The 17,879-nt window shown below is 44.9% G+C and overlaps 1 protein-coding gene and 1 pseudogene across 3 annotated transcripts in view; one reads left to right on the forward strand and one right to left on the reverse strand.

Annotated features, from left to right (window-relative positions):
- The window catches only part of HORMAD2 (HORMA domain containing 2), a 61,155-nt gene that overhangs the window by 29,964 nt on the left and 13,312 nt on the right, over positions 1 to 17,879 (reverse strand). The gene's annotated exons all lie outside the window — the stretch shown is intronic.
- On the forward strand, positions 306 to 17,120 carry LOC307205062 (acyl-CoA dehydrogenase family member 11-like; annotated as a pseudogene). The gene is made up of 16 exons (XR_013843940.1): positions 306 to 851; positions 1,658 to 1,890; positions 2,419 to 2,497; positions 3,036 to 3,153; positions 3,983 to 4,124; positions 4,728 to 4,877; positions 5,849 to 5,943; positions 6,468 to 6,567; positions 7,650 to 7,790; positions 8,304 to 8,396; positions 10,182 to 10,289; positions 11,817 to 11,988; positions 12,686 to 12,752; positions 13,312 to 13,522; positions 13,642 to 14,434; positions 16,468 to 17,120. The product of XR_013843940.1 is annotated as an acyl-CoA dehydrogenase family member 11-like (transcript).

Here is a 17,879-nt window from a genome sequence, read left to right on the forward strand (position 1 = left end):
TCGGAGACTCGCTGCCTGAAAAACTGGAGAGCGATTGCTGCCAGGGTTTGTGGACAATACTGAGCTCGATGGACCAAGGGGCAGCTTCCTATTTTCTTGCAAATGAAGTTGGCTCGGGTTGAGGGAGGGAGTCTGCTCCGCCAGCTCCGCTGTTTCCTTTTCCTTCTTTTGCCGAAGTTGGGGAAACCTTCAGATCGGTGCTTTGCAAGGTGTACCTATGAAGTCTCCTTTCGGCGTTGCTCGCCGGCCTCATCCTGCCGGCTGCTTGCGCAAGGGAAAGAACCATTTTTCTTTTCTCTTTTTTTATGCAAACCCCAGCCCTGCCTCTGGGGCAATTGGCCTCCTGGCCTGCAGAGGAGCTGTCTCTTTCTAAACTTGTTTCTGCACGCAGGATCGCCCCCGTTTCGGCTTCCGCCTTTACTGAACTTTTTAATCATGTTGTTGGAAGGTGGAGGTGGCTCAAGGTGAAATAAACGCGCCCGCTAGGTTCTTTCTTTGGCCGCTTTTGGTTTGCTTTTTGGCTTTTGGTTTGTTTCTTTATTTATTTTGGCAAGTTGGCCATGTGGACGCCTTGCAAGCCGAAGCTGTCAAACTGCGAAGTTTGGTTGCAAAGCTTAGGGCAAGCAGGGAATCAAAAGTGCAAAGTTTGGGGCAAGAGGCCAATCGCGTTTCCCAAAGGCTGGAATCAGCAAGTGGAGCCCATGGATCAAAAATGCTCCTCACAACACCCAAGGGAGCTTTTTGCCAGGAAAGAAATTGGGGTCTTTTGTCAAGAGCAGCCTAGGATTGGAAATCCATACCTGGAAGATGCTTTTCTTCAGGATTACTTGAAATCACAGCTACCAACTGAGGTCTGTTTTTTATATTTCATATTATATACATAGACACACAGATATATCTTTAATGCATGTGCATGCACACACACACACACACACACACACACACACACTCAGCTATGTTAATTGACCTTAAATAGGAAGGTACCTTCCACTGAATGAAACCAATTTCTAGCAATATCTAGCTCAGTATTGTCTATATTTGACTGGCAACAGCTCTCCAGGGGTTTGGACAGGGAACCTTTCCCAGCCCTACCTGGAGCCACCGCTGGGGATTGAACTAGGGACCTTTTGTCTGCAAAGCAGATGCTCTTCCCCTGAGTTAAAGCAAAGTATTTTGCCCTCCACTGATTTAAAAGTCAGATGGGTGTTTGCTCTTTGCTTAAAAGTTATGCAAGAAGCCAGCAGTTTGCCCTGTTCCCAAGCTGCTGTCCACATTAAAAACAAACCTCGCTAGTTGAAGCAGGTGAAAAGTGAACTATGTATGGGTCATTATGTATGTGCAGTTATTAAGTAGTAATTTTTTTAAGTGCAAGACAGTCTCCCAAGCCATGTTCTGGAGGAAAGACCAAAAGTACAGTCAGTGGGGTTGATTCTTTATAACATAAGCACATTTCAAATAACAGCAGTACATAATACTCAGTTTAAAGGGATCAGTATAAGAGACAGGTGAGGTCAAACAGGGAGCCCAATACTTTGTTTTATGTTCTGCTTGCTGTGATGTTTTTATTTTATTTTATTTTATTTATTATTTATTTATACATACATACATACATACCTGTACATACTTGTCCATCTGCCCACATTCTTTTACTCTGCAGGTGTTTGCTGACGTACGTTTGGACCTTGAACTGTTTGGGGCTCGAGTGAAGGATGAAATTGATCTACTGGGATGCGAGTGTGAGTTAAACCCTCCACAACTTAAGCAGTTTGATGCCTGGGGGCGGCGTGTGGATGAAATTGTCACCTGCCCAGCCTGGAAGAGGATGAAGGAGATCTCGGCTGAGGAGGGGCTGATTGCTGAGGCTTATGAGAGGAGATACTCTAACTGGAGGTACAAATTTAGTTGACACCTTCAGACTCAGTTGGCCACACTTCAGGGCGGCGAACATGTCCATATACCTCCAGTGCCATTCAAAATGAAATGTCCCTACAGTGGGGATAGTGACACTTTTCTAGATGAAAGCACTCCCACAGTAGAACTCCCACAGCATGTAATGATTGGCCACCGATTTGGATGGCTTTAAAAGTCAGCAAGGCAAATTCATGTAAAGCTACTATCAATGGCTAGTAGCTATGATGGCTATGTTCTGTCTCCGCTGTTGAAGGCAGTAAGCCTCTGAACCCCATTTGCTGGGAATTAGAAGTGGGAAGACTGCTGTTGTACTCATGTTCTGCTTGTGAGCTTCTCATTGAGGCATCTAGTTGTCCACTATGAGAACAGAGTGCTGACCTGATAGGCCTTTAGCCAAGCTTTCTTGTGTTTTTGTGTAGCTATAATCCAGCTGAGATCTCTCTATAGCAAATATATTTTTCCCTTGGCATTTCTAAATTCAGCAAGGCTTTGTTTCTCCTTCCACAGCCGCGTTCATCAGATTGCCAAACTGTACCTTTTCGCACCTTCTTCTGGTCTTTTTTCATGTCCTCTGGCCATGACTGAAATTTAAAAGATCAAAGTCTAACCCTAACTATCTGGAGTTGTTGTGTAAGCCCTCTGTGGGAAAGGTCCCTTGCCTGACTTTGCAGCCCACCCAGCCCTAGCCAGACTATCATGGACTGGTTGGATGCAGAGGAGTGGTGGGAGGCACCAGCAAGGGAACCACCAGGCAGAGAAGGTTCAGAGCCAGGGCATTTGTGGTAGGACAATGATGCAGGGTCAGAGGAAAGTGATGAAAGCTGAATAAACAACTAAAAGTGAGCAAGAAGAGGCTGTGGCGGAGGGCAGCCAAGCCTCAGAGGTGTCAGAGGAATGGGGCCAGGAGACAGAAATGAGGGAGGCTGCTGAAGAATTCAGGGAGTCTCCCCCTCCGGCTGAGACCAGCTCTCCTCCCACCTGGTCTCCCAAAGCATACAATGGAATAAAGAGGGAGGAGCAATAAATGACAGGACAAAGGAGCTTTGGGCTGCTGTGGAAGGAACCAGGAGAGGAAATCCTGTTTGTTTTTCTTTCTCCCGTCTGTTTCCTGCAACTCCCAACAGTCCTTGGGTATCCCCAAAGCCCTCAAAGAAGTTTTTATCCACTTGACATCACGTGACCCTGCCAAATTCTGGACTTCTGGCCAGTGGATGACTGAACGCAGAGGGGGCTCTGATGTTGGTAAGTGTACCCCAAAGTGGGAAGTCTGACACAGAGTGCAATACAAAATGCCTTAAGAAATGAGTAGTGGTGCAGCTAGATAATGTTATATACCATCAACCTAATGGTCGGTTGAGGCATGGGGAGAGGTCAATTAGATGGCCATGTGTATAACATCTGTTGAGAAATGCACAAATAACATTTATCCCACCACCCCAACACCTCTTCCATTCCATGCTTTTAACAGCTTCCACATTTCTAATGGAAAAGAAAAACGAACAAATGAAAAACAGTTTTATATGAATAAAATAGGATAGTTTCTAATGCTTTCTCATGTGATTCTGTTAAACTTGAACTCAGATCTATCCACAGGCTTCTGGGGAAACCCAGCCAGATGGGCGGGGTATAAATAATAAATTATGATTATTATGTCACATAGGCCAGGCCCATAGTAATCACCAGGGCAACATTGCTGGTGGGAAGGTAATATATAACCAATCCTGTGGATTGCAAACATTGTAGCTGCTTAAGTTTTCCTATTGCTTAAGTTTCACCTTAGGAACATAGGAAGCTGCCTTATACAGAGTCAGTATTATCTACACAGACTGGCAGTTTTTGTCCAGGGTTTGGGGCAGGGGTTTTTGCCAGCCCTACCTAGAAACGTTGGGGTTTGATCCTGGGAACTTCTGCATATGAAGCAGGTGCCATGACCTTTTCCCAAAGTTACTGAGGTGCCAGCTTCTTTTTTCGCTACACTGCTGAATGATGTTGCTTTTTCTTCAGCTTGAAGCCAGTGCTGGTTATTTGTGAAGATCAGCAGCAGCTAAGACTGGGTGTTCTTTTCTTGCAGGTAGTGGCACAGAGACAGTAGCCCTGGAACTCCCTGATGGCAGCTACAGTCTCCATGGCTTGAAATGGTTTACTTCGGCCACCGATTCAGATAAAATTTGACACTGGCAAGGAGCATGACTGCTGATGGACAAATACAGCAGGTCAGATTCCTAACTGGGGAAACTGAAAGACCAGCTCACAAGCAGTAATCAGTAATGTGGAAGTGGGGTGAGAAACAGGGTCCTTCACTGGCCATTTTGACAGGCGTTGGGGCCATTTACCTGCCACTCACCTGCCATCACATGATCCATTGGGCCCTGCTTTGTTAATCAGCTGATCAGCGCTTATAGCAAGACGCACTTTGGGCAGGAATCAGCTGCACTAAGAAGCTCTGAGAACTCTGTAGCACAGCCAATCCCTGCAGGGCTTGTATCATCACCAAACAGCTGATCAGCACTGACAGAAAACCTTGTTTGCCAAGAAACTATCCAGAGTAGTAAACTTTAAGGATCCTGATTGTTCCCTTACAGCCATGTCTTTACCTGCCACATCCTCATTTCACATACGATGTCAGGTGAGGATCAGGTGGGCTTGGTTTGCAGAAAACAGCTTCACAGGCCAAAGAGAACCCTTGCCTGGCCTAATTTGGTCCATAGACTGGAGGTTTCCCATTGCTGCACTAATGTGTTGCACAATGTATTCATTCTAGCTCCATTCTCCTTGTTACCAGTCAGTGTTTCTCACCTTTGCATTCTCGGCTGCAGGGCTCCCAAGGTCTGTCTCTGTTCTACCTGAAGATGCGCGATGAGGAAGGGAAGCTGAATGGGATTGAGATACAACGGCTGAAAGACAAGCTGGGCACAAGGCAACTGCCGACCGCAGAGCTCCTCCTAAATGAAGCCAAGTCACTCAAGGTGAGCAAAAAGAAAAAGGTGTGGAGGAAAACTTCTTCCAAAGCTCAGTTTCTACTTCCCTGATATGAGACAAATGAAAGCAAGGTTTTTGCCCATGCATGGAGCTGCCATGCAGGTGCAGAAGCAGACATCTAACAGCCAAAGCAGCATGGATGAGAATTTCCGCCTCCTTAGGAAGACCAAGTTACTAGCAAAAAAGAAACAGCATCAAACTGTTGAACAATGCCTTCTGGAGTACTATGGTACTCAGAGGAAGACTAAGAGCAGGCCAATGCACTCTGTGGCCTCTACCTTACAGTCTCCTCACAGATGGGGAACCTCAGACCTGGAGGCCAAATGCGGTGCTCCAGGTCTCTCTATCTGGGCTTTAAAACTCCTCAGGCCACACATCCTACTGGCCCTACTTTATACCCCAAGGGTTGTTTTTTTTCTGGCCAGGGTGGAATGTGTCCTTGAACTCCAATAATAGCCTTTGTCTGGATGGAGAATAAAGAGGTGTGTGTATTGAAAGTAGATTATTGTCCATGATCACTTTTGCCTTTGGTCCCATCCACCACTGGCATCCTTGAAAATTTGTTCCTTGGCCTTCATGCCCTTTCTGCTTCTGTTATGCAGATCCTTACCAAAGAATTGCATCAATCGTTTGTTAGCATGTTTCAGGTTTGTTTTGCTTACTGAGCTGCCCCCTCACCCCATTCCTGTTGTTTTTACCCTATGAGCTGCTCTTCCCTTCCTAATGGCTAGATATGTATCTATGCAACTGTGCTGTGTGTACGTATTTCTTGACTGAAGAATTTGTGCAGAGTTGCCACTGCTCTGCTTAGGAGTTACGGGCAGGCGGAAAGGGTTTTATAGGCTTTTATGCCCCAGGGAGAACATGAGAGAAAGCAAAGAGATTCCCTTTTTACTAAATTGCAATCCAGACCATGCTAATTAACCTTATTCTGGCTTTTTCTGCTTCATGCTTCCAGATCTCTGCAGAGGGCCGGGGTGTGGCTTCCATTGCAAACATGCTGACCATCACTAGGATCCACAATGTCATTTTTGCAGTTGCATGCATGAGAAGGTAATTCATGTCCTCTTCCCTAAGACCTACTGGGCCCTTGGGCTTAATTATGGCTCTTTGAATCATGCTGCTGTCTGAATAAGCATTAAAGTAAGATGAAGTTGGCTGTGAAAATGCTGTTAAGAAACTCCTGGTTTCCAAATTGTGGTGTTAAACTACAGTTCCCAGGATTCCTTTGGGAGAATCATGTACTTGCAGTGTATGGTGCAGATGGTAACTTCCATGTTACTATCTCTCAAATAAAAGCACTGCTTGTGAGCTACAATTAGCTACCTCAATCAGAAATCTACACAGAGGAAGAATGAGGAACCTGAGACACTCCAGATGTTGTTAGACTACAGCTCCCATAATTTCTGACCATTTGCCACGCTGGCTGGGGCTGGTGCAAGTTGTAGTCCAGCAACATCTGGAAGGCCACAGGTTAGTCACTCCTCTCAACAGCTGTGGCCTTTGCGACCTTGGGGCATATCTTCTCACATGTGACCTTTGCAGTTAATTGGCTAAAAATTGCCTTCCATCTCCAGAGTGATCACCCTGGCAAGGGATTATGCCACCAAGAGGGAAGCCTTTGGAAAACCCCTGAAGGCTCACCCTTTGCACATGCAGACTTTGGCTCGAATGGAGGTGAGCATTCGGAGGTGCTGGTTTTGTTTGACCTTGACCCTTGAGGTTTCCCCTGCCACCTACGAAGCACATGAGACTCCCCTCCACATTCACGTTCCTCTTGGTCGTGAGGTGAAGGTGGTTTCTTCTTTCTCCCTTGAAAAGCCCATAGAGCCAAAGGAGGAAGTTGGAAGAGTGAGGTTCTTTCTCACAGCCTCTTTCAGCTCCATGTGCTTTTCAGACCTCAGATAAATTCTGTTGGATCCAGCAGCTCCCTTAGAAAAGCAAAATGCCTGTAGTTTTTCTCTGTCTCAAGGTGGGGTGGGAGCTTACCAGTGGGAGTGCAAAAAGAAGTGACCAGAGGTGGTGGCAATGGCTCTTCAGGATTTCAGGCAGGGAACCTGGATATATCAGGCACTGAACCAGGATTTCAGGCAGCCCTGCCTGGATATGTCTGGCATCAAGCTTGGGACCTAATGCATGCTAGGCAAATGCTCTACCATTAAGCTAAAATCCTTAAGACATAGGAAGCTGCCTTAAACTGAGTAAGTTACAGATAGGTAGCCGTGTTGGTCTGCCATAGTCAAAACAAAATAAAAAAATTCCTTCCAGTAGCACCTTAAAGACCAGCTAAGTTAGTTCTTGGTATGAGCTTTCGTGTGCATGCACACTTCTTCAGATACACTGAAACAGAAGTCACTAGACCCTTCTCACTATATAGAAGGGTCTGGTGACTTCTGTTTCAGTGTATCACGAAAGCTCATACCAAGAACTAACTTAGTTGGTCTTTAAGGTGCTACTGGAAGGAATTTTTTTATTTTGTTTAAACTGAGTAAGACATCGTTTTCCATCTAGTTCATTACTGTCTACATTATCTGGCACTGGCTTTCCAGTGTTTCAGGCAGGGAACACTTCCAGCCCTACCTGGATATTCCAGAGATTGATCCTGGGACTTTAGTATGCCAAGCAGGTGTTCTGCCACTCAGCTACCGCCCTTGCCCAATATGACATCATTGTTTCTCCAGCCTAGTGTTACTTGTTGTAAGAACATTGTGTGCTCCTCCACCCTGCCCCAATGATACCACACTGTCTTGCTCCTGCAGGTGCAAGCTCGAGGAGCATTCCTGCTGATGATGGAGATAGGGAAATTGCTTGGACTGGAAGAAACGAAGAAGGACACTGAGCAAGACAAGCACATGCTTAGGCTGCTGACGCCTGTTGCCAAACTTTACACTGGGAAACAAGTAGTGTTTCAAGGCCTAGAATTTGGTTTCATGGTTTAGTTACATATTGGGCTCTGAAGCAAAAAGGGAGGATTCACAGAGGAGCCAGATGCTAATTGTGGGGGAGAAGAGGAAAGGAAAGGAAAGAACAAAACTTGGTAATTGTTTAATGGCCAAGTGGTTGTGAAATAGTAACACCCTGCCAGGGTAAGCGTATTCAAGAAATTGAACTATTATAAACATATTGGAATGATAGCTACTCCGATGTTTCCTGGATGGGCTTCTGCCCTAGGGTGCTCCCTTAGCCTTGATCCTCTTTTTCAACAAGCCTTTCCCATCCCCAGATTCTAGACAGTGCAAAGTGGGATAGTGCAAATGTGCCGCATTTGACCACCCCACACCCCAGTCTGCTGACAGGTCTGTAATGCGCTTTAGGTGTATATGAAGTGGTCAGAGATGGGCAGAGATCAGGGGCAGATCTCTGGGTGTTCAAGGTTAATGGGAATGTGCACATACCACATGTCTTTGTTGCAGGCTGTTGCGGTTACCTCAGAAGGGCTGGAGTGTTTTGGAGGGCAGGGCTACATGGAAGATACAGGCCTGGCAGGAATTTTACGGGATGCCCTGGTATTAAGCCACACACCCACACCCTGCAATAAATGCATTTTTCTTAGCTTCTCCTTCTTTCAGCAGCCTATATCCTATAGCAATGCTGTTGAGGTAGAGCAGGGGACAAAAACTGGCTTCAGAATCTTGGTGGTGGCTCCATTATTTGGAGTCTCCAGGGGCTTAGACATTGCTTGCCACAGTGGTCTAAGCTCACAATAGAATTAGTTATTTTCACTCTTCTTTCAGGTAAAAGTTCTGCAGTTCAAAAATGTATTCTCTGCATCTGTTTCTCCAGGATTAAGAATGCACCAGCTGTTGATACAGAATATCTTAGAAAGAGCAGCTTCAAACTGTGTCCCTACAGCTTGTAACTGGATTTACGCGCCAAATACCAGGGACTTCAATTTAACGGCAGGTGTTAATCATGAGTTAGATACAATCCCTTAGTGCCAATGTTATTTCTTCAAAGATGAATATTTATAGTAAGCTGATATAAGTCTCCTGAGATGCCCCAACCCTCTTGTCTGCTGTAACAAATGGACACAGCTGGCAGATTGTGAAAGGTGGACCAGTTCTCAGCTACAAAGAGCACTATCAAGGAATAGTTATGCAAACACAAACAGGCTATATTTGGGAGGGGCATTCAAAAATATTAGTTGGAGGGCAGTGTCCACCCTGCCCTAGATCAAGCAACACCCCCAAAATGTTTGTTTACAAATTAGATATAGGCCAGGTTAAGATCAGACCACAAGATACACTGCAGACACATGAAATGAAGTCCCGACAATCCCTTCTCTATTGCAAAGCACATCCGGGAGACTGCATTTCATCAGAGAAGGGCTGGGGGCACGTGTCACCATTCCACTCTCACTTGTTAACAGCAGTCTTCTGTTCTATTTTGGTGGCTGGGGGCGAGTGTGCACTGGGCGGGGGCCGGACATGCAGGCCCCAGAAAACCCAACATGCCAGGTTTCCCTCACCGCCAACACTGCTAACTGTACGTACATGGGGCATGGAGGGTTCACGGAGCCTGTGTGCTAGTTCATCCCTGGCCACCAGAATCAAGCGGGGCTACACCCCTGCCCACCCATGCAGGGAGAAGCCTGGCTGACCGACATGGCCCTTGGCTGGCAAATCCCCATCCCACCCTGACACTGGCCAGGCAGACATTCAGCAAGGGGGCTGGGGACACAGCTGTCAGGCCAAGCCAGGCTCCAGGGCTGAGAGACCCCCAGCAGCAGGCAGGTGGGACAGGAATCCCTGTGTGGCTCACACCCCCTAAAAATCATGCACCTGCTGCTCTCCCCCCTGCCCCATGCTATTCCCCTGCTTGTTAATATAGTCTGGATGAGAACATCACAGATGGTAGAAAGCAGCTGTTGGGATAGAGCTCAGCATCCTCTGCTACCCATTTTCCAACTCAAAACCGTGCTGACCAGTGTATTTTGTGACCAGAAAGGGCAAATTGTTTTTCAGCTTTCTATGTTTATTTTCTTCAGGCTTTGCCAACTTGGTGCCCTCCAGTTGTTCTGGACTACAATTCTTAGCACTCCCAGCCAGCACAGCCATAGAATCCTAGAGCTGGTGGGAGTTGTAGTCCAAAACATCTGGAGGGTGACAGATTGGCAGAGATTGATATATTGCAGAGATTTCAGGAACGATATTTCATCTGGAGTGACATGCAGTTGTTCTTACTCTTCCATCCATTACTAGTCTAACATCTCAACTTTCCCTCAACGTCTTAGATTTTGGCTTCCCTTGTAATTTTGTTTGCTGTCCCACTTTTCTCTGACTCCCTGACAGGTGCTAACTATCTGGGAAGGAACAACCAATATCCTCTCTCTGGATGTTCTGCGCTCCCTAGTCAAGAGCCAAGGAAAAGTGCTGGATGCATTTTTCTCTACTGCCCAGGTGAGCATTCCTCAACAAGGACACATTATAGTTAATATCACTGCTACAAATGTAATCCTAAACTATACCTACCTTCCAACCTGGTGCCTTCCTAATGGTTTTGACTGCAATTCCCAACAGAGATGTGCTGGCACGGGCTGATGATGGTGTGTGTGTGTGTGTGTGATTTTGTTAAATTTAAATTCTATCCTTCCACCCAGAGGAGCCCAGGGCAGCAAGCAAGCAATAAAACAATCAAACATCTTAAAAACCATTCCAGTACAGATGCAGACTGGGAAATATATCCACTTAAAAGGCTTATTGAAAGAGGAAGGTCTTCAGCAGGTACCAAAAAGGCAACAGAGGTGGCACATAATGTTCAAAGGGCACAGATTCCAAACGGCAGGTGCCAGAATCCTAAAGGCCATATTGTTGCAATGTGTGGAATGAACCTCCTGCTAAGATGGCATCTGCAGAAGGCCCTCACCTCCAGTGCATAATCATTGACTGGATATATAGGGGGTGAGATGAACGTTCAGGTACCATGGTCCAAAGGTCTATAGGGTTTTATACACCAAAACCAACACATTGAACATAGCCTAGTTTATGGCTGAATCCAACTGGAGGGCACCATGCTGGGGAAGGCTGCATTAAGCCACTGTTAAGATTGCAGAAGGTGGAAAGGAGTGCATAAGCCACATCCATTCCTGTGCCCTCAGCTGTGATGAAGAGATTGCAGCAGCTTGTCTGTGCTGCACCCTAGAGTGGTTTTCAAAGAGACAAAGCTCAAATATCATGAATATAAAGACAAATGGTTGTTTTCTAGAGTTTGTGAATAGACGTGTATTAGGGGCCAAAGTATTTAAGAAATCACTGTACTTTTTAACCATCATGCTGGCTGGGGCTAACAGGAGTTATAGTCCGAAAGGCAGAGGGCAACAGGTTGAGGAGAAGGCCACTATTAAGAGGTGACAAAAACATCTAGCATAGATGGCTTGATTCTTAGTCGTGCTGTAAAATGGAAGGTTATACCAGCTGCACTTATACACTGCAGCCGACACACTAAAATGTCATGAAACACAGTTTGGAAAGCTCTGACTCAAGGTTTAACGTATTTGATCCCGGCTGTATTTTTGTATTTCATTCCATCTAACATAATGTGTGTTTATTCTATAACAAGGGAGGGGGACATGACCCTCCAGATGTGATTGGGAAGCTGCAACATGGGATTTGGAGTCTCCATCAGCTAGCTGGCATGGGCACGATTCAGGAATGATAGGTGTAGTCTAAAAATAGCTGGCGGACTACAGACTCCCCCCTCCCCATTGCACTATGTGATAACGCTTACGCATGTGATAAAGTGGACTCAAGTTCTTAAAAGTTTTAAGGTACCCCAAGGGTCTTTCTTGTTCAGATCAACATAGTTGTCCAGAAAAAAATGTAAACTTTGGTTCAGATTTGCTAACAGCTGAAAAGATGGTTTAGATTGGACAGCAGAACTGGCTGTTTCAAGAAACACTGATTACCATATGATTGATTTCCTTGCAGGCCAGGTTGAAGGTGGCACTTAGTGTCTCTGAACTGGAAATTTCTGTGCAAATAGTTCAAAATGCTCTCCACAAACTCAGACAGTTCACTCAGAAAATAAGTTTAAAGGGGGAACCCAGGATGCAGCTGTCTGCAAGAGACTTTGCCTATGCTCTGGCACGGATCTATGGAGGTAATGAAAAATGCTGTTAAATAATCACTTAGCCAACACAGAAGTGAATTTATTGGAATAGCTTTTCATTGAGGCAATTGTTCCTAAGAACATGTCTCGGAATTCTTCAGAAGATGATGGATGCACAATCTCCTGTCCGTGTGAACTGCTGTAGTTTTAAGCAAGCAGGCTGCCAGGGATCAGTGTAATTTCAGAGAAACCAATGGCCAGGTCATCTTTCCTTGTTGCTCCCAATCACTGCCATTATCTGTTCCACCACCTGTGACTACCTGATCTGTTGACTACTTCCTCAGGCATACACCCATCTGGAAACGTTATCTTCATTACCTTCTAGTTTAAATCCCATTTTTCAGCTTTTGCCTCTGGAATTAAGTTTGGCAAAGACAAAACAGCCGGCAGGGGTGGGAAAGAGATGGCCCTAGATCTTTGGACTGCTGTTACTTTAGTGACATTAGGTGTATATGGGGGTGGGGGGATGTTCACAGACTAGTCTGTATGCCACAAAACATGCAAATAGGATATGACAGAAGGGTGGTGAGGGGTGGGTGTAGGGAGAGTCTTAAGGGCCAGGTTAAGTGGTGCTTGAGCGCCATATTTGACCCCTGAACCTGAGGTTTCCCCTCCCTGCTGTAGCAGAATAATGTTACTTGGACGATAGCTCAGTAATGTTAACCACCTATATATTTGCTTTACATAGGAGTTCTGCTACTGGAATATGCTGCCAGGCCGAATGCATCAGCCACAGACATCTATACTGCTCAGAGGTATTAAATAAGCTTAGTCCATTAAAATAAGCGAGAGAGGGACATAATGAGAGGACAGAGCTGTGTGATATTGGTGGGAGGCGGTCAACTCTCACATAAGCATTTCAGAGTGGTCAGTCAAATCTATCCAGTAGGCTGCCCTGTGCTATTTGGTTTTCTAAAGGGACCACACGTGCCTTGTGATCATTAGGCTCCAGAACATGGGTGGCAGAGCAGATGGTCTCAAATCTCACAAAATATAAATATTAAATGTTGATGCTTATGGCGAAGATATAGTATATAGTTTCCAACATTCATCAGGGCAGTTTTTTGCAAACCTTTAGCCAGGCGGGAAACCTATGGCCCACCTTAAGTTGTTGAACTAGAACTCCCATCAGCCTTGATGATTGGCCACGCTGACTGAGGCTGATGGGAGATGTAGCTCAGCAACACCTGGAGGGCCAAGGGTTCACCACCTCTGCTTAATGCAGTAGGAGAATCATTGATGGGTTTAAAGTTTAAAACCAGATTTCCAGTTTAAATCAGTTGTACACAAAGGGCTTTGCTGCAACTCTTACAGATGGTGTCACCAAGACATGTGCCCAGTGGACAGTGAAGACAAAGCTGGGTCATATAGCACTGGAGCAGCTTCTCTGGATACTTCCTTGGTTTATGACAAACACCCAGTTCTGAAAGGAAGACTGTAAGAAGGAAGGCAGAAGAGATGCCATGCACTATCCTGGAATAAAGAAGTTAGTGGGGAGAGAAACAGTTCTGATACAATAAAAAAGGTATTGCTTACCCTGAAGTAAGCTGGCAGAGACTGAGTAAATAAAAGTAGAAAGTTGAGAAACAAACAGCCTTTGTCACGAAACACTGCATTCAAGTGTGTGCATCCAACTCTTTTCAGTTATTAATTTTTAACAGCCATGAGGATATGGAAAGAAGTGTATGAGCCCAAGTCTGGATGCAATCCATGGCTGCAAGTCACAGTTGAACAGATCCCCAAGTTACTCTTTGTGCCTCTACCTTAATGATATACAGGTATGTTATGACCACTCAGCATAATCAACTTCTAGCTCATTATAACAAACCAAACCTGACCTATACGGACAGTGGCATTGTGTCAAAAAGTTTTGAATGTGGCTCCTCCATCGGACACCTGCTTAGCTCCCAGTTACATTTCATGTACACTTGTCAAGAAACACACACAAAAATATTAACAGGGCTAAATGACATAGGTTACAAAGCAGTGTGTTTGTGTATGCATCCCAACTACTAAGTTCTGAAGGCTCTGTCTTTGCCCATATAACTGCTGCAAACCAAAGAGACCCCATTTAAACCCTAGGAACCTTTCCAATTTGCAAGCACTTAGGCTGCAACCCCCAAAGCTGTAGGTGGTTTCAGAAGAAAATCCATGGAATTAATTAAATGGAAAGCCAATTTATCCAGCCAGATGGGTGTTAGCTGCTCCTAATGAACCACAAAGGAATCCAAGGAGTGGCAGCTCCAAGTAGCCTCAGCACACAGACCAAAGACTACAGACCAAATGTTCATATCAAGTCTCACCCACTTGCAAAATGGTTTACACATATAAAAACCTGCTATAAGAACACGTGCAGAAACACAGTGCATGGCCTCCACTGAGAAACATCATTTCTTATTGTAGAAAATAAACTGGTTTGGGTTTTTTGTTGTTGGTGGTGATGGTGGTTGGGAATTTTTGTTTTTTTTAAATAATATTTATTCAAATTTTCAGGATACAAAAACATTTAAAACATAGACAAACATAAACAGAAAAAAGAAAAAAAGAGAAAAAGTATACAAGATTCAGAATAGCTTCATTTCATTATCTTGTGTCTTAGACCTCCTCATACTTCCCTTTTTTGTATTCCAATTTAATCATTGTTTCAGCAAATTCTTCCCATATTTATCAAAAATAGAATAGTTTATCTTAACAATCTATTTCAAATTTATCAGTATTATCTTTAACTTTATCTTTACTTTCCGAATCATATACCTTAAAAATTAGAATTTAAATTATATTTATACTTATTGCCTTCAAATCTTTCTACTAAAGCCAATTATTTCGTTTCCGCCACAGTCTATTATTTCACAAATGTTACTCAGAAATAGCCAAATATATAAAAGAAAGTTCTCTTCTAGTTTTGTCCATCGTCCCTTTCTTCCTGGTTTTGGGTTGCGTCCGTCCTTTCTTCCCTTTAATCTTAGTTTTGAGTCCGGTGTTCTGATGTCTGAGGCTCTCAAGTCACTTCCATGCCACCTCTACAGATTTTCTTGCTCCTGGTTGTGATACGACGCTTTCTTGTCCCTTGTTGAAATCTTTCGTACTTTCTTCCCCTTCTCCTTGGGGAGTGGATCTCTGGGAAGTTCCATACAGTCATAGTCTCCATTTTCATTTATCAGGTTGTTCCATTCCCCCCAGTTCCACTCCCCATTGTTAAATTTATAATCCAAACGGTAGTTGCTCCAAAAGTACTTGATCTCTTGTTTCACAGTCCCACTAGAGCTAAGAATCCCCTTAACTCCAGAAGTTTGCAGACACCCTTTAGATTCAACGACATTAGATCTCTCATTTTGTAACTTTTGAGGTATAATAGCAGTCTCTTCCATCTCCCACTGCCCTTGGATTTGCCTTAAGTCAGTTTCCTGGGTCAATTGTTGTAAGGTTTCACTCTCTTCTTCTCCTGTCAATCCATACTTTCTAGCTACAGCAGTCATGGCATCCAGTTTCTCATCTACCAAGTTCATATCCTCCTGCAGCTGCTGTAGCATAGCATTCACTTTACCAAGGGCAGCAAGAAAAACTTCCTTCCTGCTCATTTTTAGTCAAGGTCAAATAACTAGTCTCACGCTGATTTCCACAGCTGTTATGTCTCTTTGTGAACTGCAACAAAGAAACTAACAAACTCCCTCTAGAGGGCAAGACTTCTGTTAACCTCCATCTTTAAAATGTATCAAACAAAGGAGAGTTTACTTTCAATTTTCCAATACTTTGTTTCCTTGCAAAAAGCACAAGCAGAAAGCGACATTAAAGTCTATTTGTTTCTCTATTGTTTCTATCTGTCCAAATCCGTTTCCTTCAAAGAATCTGTCCTGATGTCCCATCCCCAGGTTGGGGGCAATGGAAATTTATTCCTTTACTTTCTATCTGCAGGATTAGATAGACAAGTTCTTTTACCCCCTTTCCTCCTGCCGTCAAGGGGGTTTTAATGGTCATAAGTGCCGGAAATTTCAATCTTTGAATCAAATTCAAGGCTAATTAGATTGTACGATCTTTGCTTCAGTCCGTTTACAAAAAACGGGAGGCAGACTTCCTTTTTATACCTTCCCGCTTCGTGCCTAATTCGAAAATTTTTTTTTCTTAATCCAATCCTCCGTTTTTACTCACGGGTGCTTGTTTAAAGTCCAAATGTCATCAGGAAAAAGCCGGCGCTCTCCGTCGATGGCTGTGCGGCTTCCCTCCGTGAAAGTAGCAGTCGGTTCGTTTGCACCACGCTGCTCACCCCACTTCACTCCGGAGCCCAAAAAAGGGTTTCCCGGTGAGTAGGGTAGGCGCTCTCGGTGCTCCGCCGAACCCCACGTCCCCAGGCTCCTCCGCCTGGGGTTTCTAGCAGGTCCCCACCTTCGCCGCGGTGGGAAGACCCGATTTTCACGGAGCCCGTTCCTCCAGTCGGAGGAACTCCGCCATTCGACGATGGCGCCAACCCGGAAGTCGATGGTGGTTGGGGATTTTTTTTGGTGGTGGTGGGGAGATATGAGGCACATGCCTCTGATTTTAATATAAAATAAAGAGAGCCACAGAAATCAGACTGGGAAACACAATTTAACTATTGAGGAAATGGACATGGCACACACTGTCTCAAGATGGATCAAATCTCAAAATCGGCTCCTACTTGTTCTTTGGAAGCCTTCTCAGCTAAGAAGTCTTGACACAGCTAGAAGATGAAGAAACTGAATGGGACATTTCCAACATTCTCCAAAGCTCCTGTTCTAACAGACTTCAGCACAAAGCAAAGAACCTCTGTCTATGAGGTGATTTAAATATTTGCTCAAAGCAGAAAATGCAGTGTAAAAGGATGAGCACGGGCCAGGTGCTAAACTGGCAGAGTAAGCCCAGGAATATTTTTCTAAAAGAACGTGGGGGGGGCATGGATCCTATTGGTGCTGCTGCTTGACTGGAAACAAAACAAGTTAGTGAGAAAGTTTGAGACAAGCAAACCCACTAAAAAAGACTGGGGTGCTTCATTGGTAAAGCAGGCCTTGTTGGCAGAGCTATAACCGACTGCCACCTGGCTGGTGCTGACCCATGACAGGGCCTTCTCAGTGGTGGTTCCCCAGTCACAGAATTGCCCTCTTGGGCGAGATGCACCTGTCTGTTGGTTTCTGCTCTCTTCACTGTGCAGCAAAGTGCTTGTCATGGGACAATGTTTACATTCCACAGTCAGAGTTGCTGTTGGGATTCCCACGGGAAAGGGAGACTGGATGTGACGCACACTGGTTTCCTGTTTTTCTCAGTTCTCTCGGTGCTTCCGAAGAGAGAGGATGCTTCTCTGCTCTTGCAGAGGCAATATGCATTTCTGTAATCTATCAGCTTTGAAGTGTAAATAAAGTAATGTAAAGTATGTGGCACGTACTGCTCATCATTCCACTGCGTAAAAGACTGCAAAAACAACATTTTTGGTTATCGGGCCCAGAAAAACGCAGTCAAACTGACGGATGGACTTCAGAATGCCGGCAAAAGAATGCAGAGGAACAGAGGGACGGATCGCTCTGCGCATCAAGATGATTGATGAGAGGTATGTGCTCATGCTCCGGGCAGCCTGCCAGCTCCTATTTAATGGCTTTATGGCTGGACTTTGAACTTTTATAGCCGTTTGCGGTCAGGCAAAGTCTCTAAGGCAAAGGCTGGGAGGCTTGGAAATCGAAAGCACTTTTGAACTTGCCTTTGGAATGAGGTTTTGAAGCAGCAGTGACGCAGTTTATTTACTGCAGCAGAGATGGCTAGCTGCAGAAGGCTGGCTGATGCTTGTGGCACTCAGATTGCTGTTCATGACACTGCTCAGCTCACAGTAGCCCATGTTACTGCCATGATTCAGAATGAAGCAGACCGCCAGGGTGATAGCT

This window comes from Podarcis cretensis, assembly GCF_951804945.1.
Source record: "Podarcis cretensis genome assembly, chromosome: 16".
Lineage (NCBI taxonomy): Eukaryota > Metazoa > Chordata > Lepidosauria > Squamata > Lacertidae > Podarcis > Podarcis cretensis.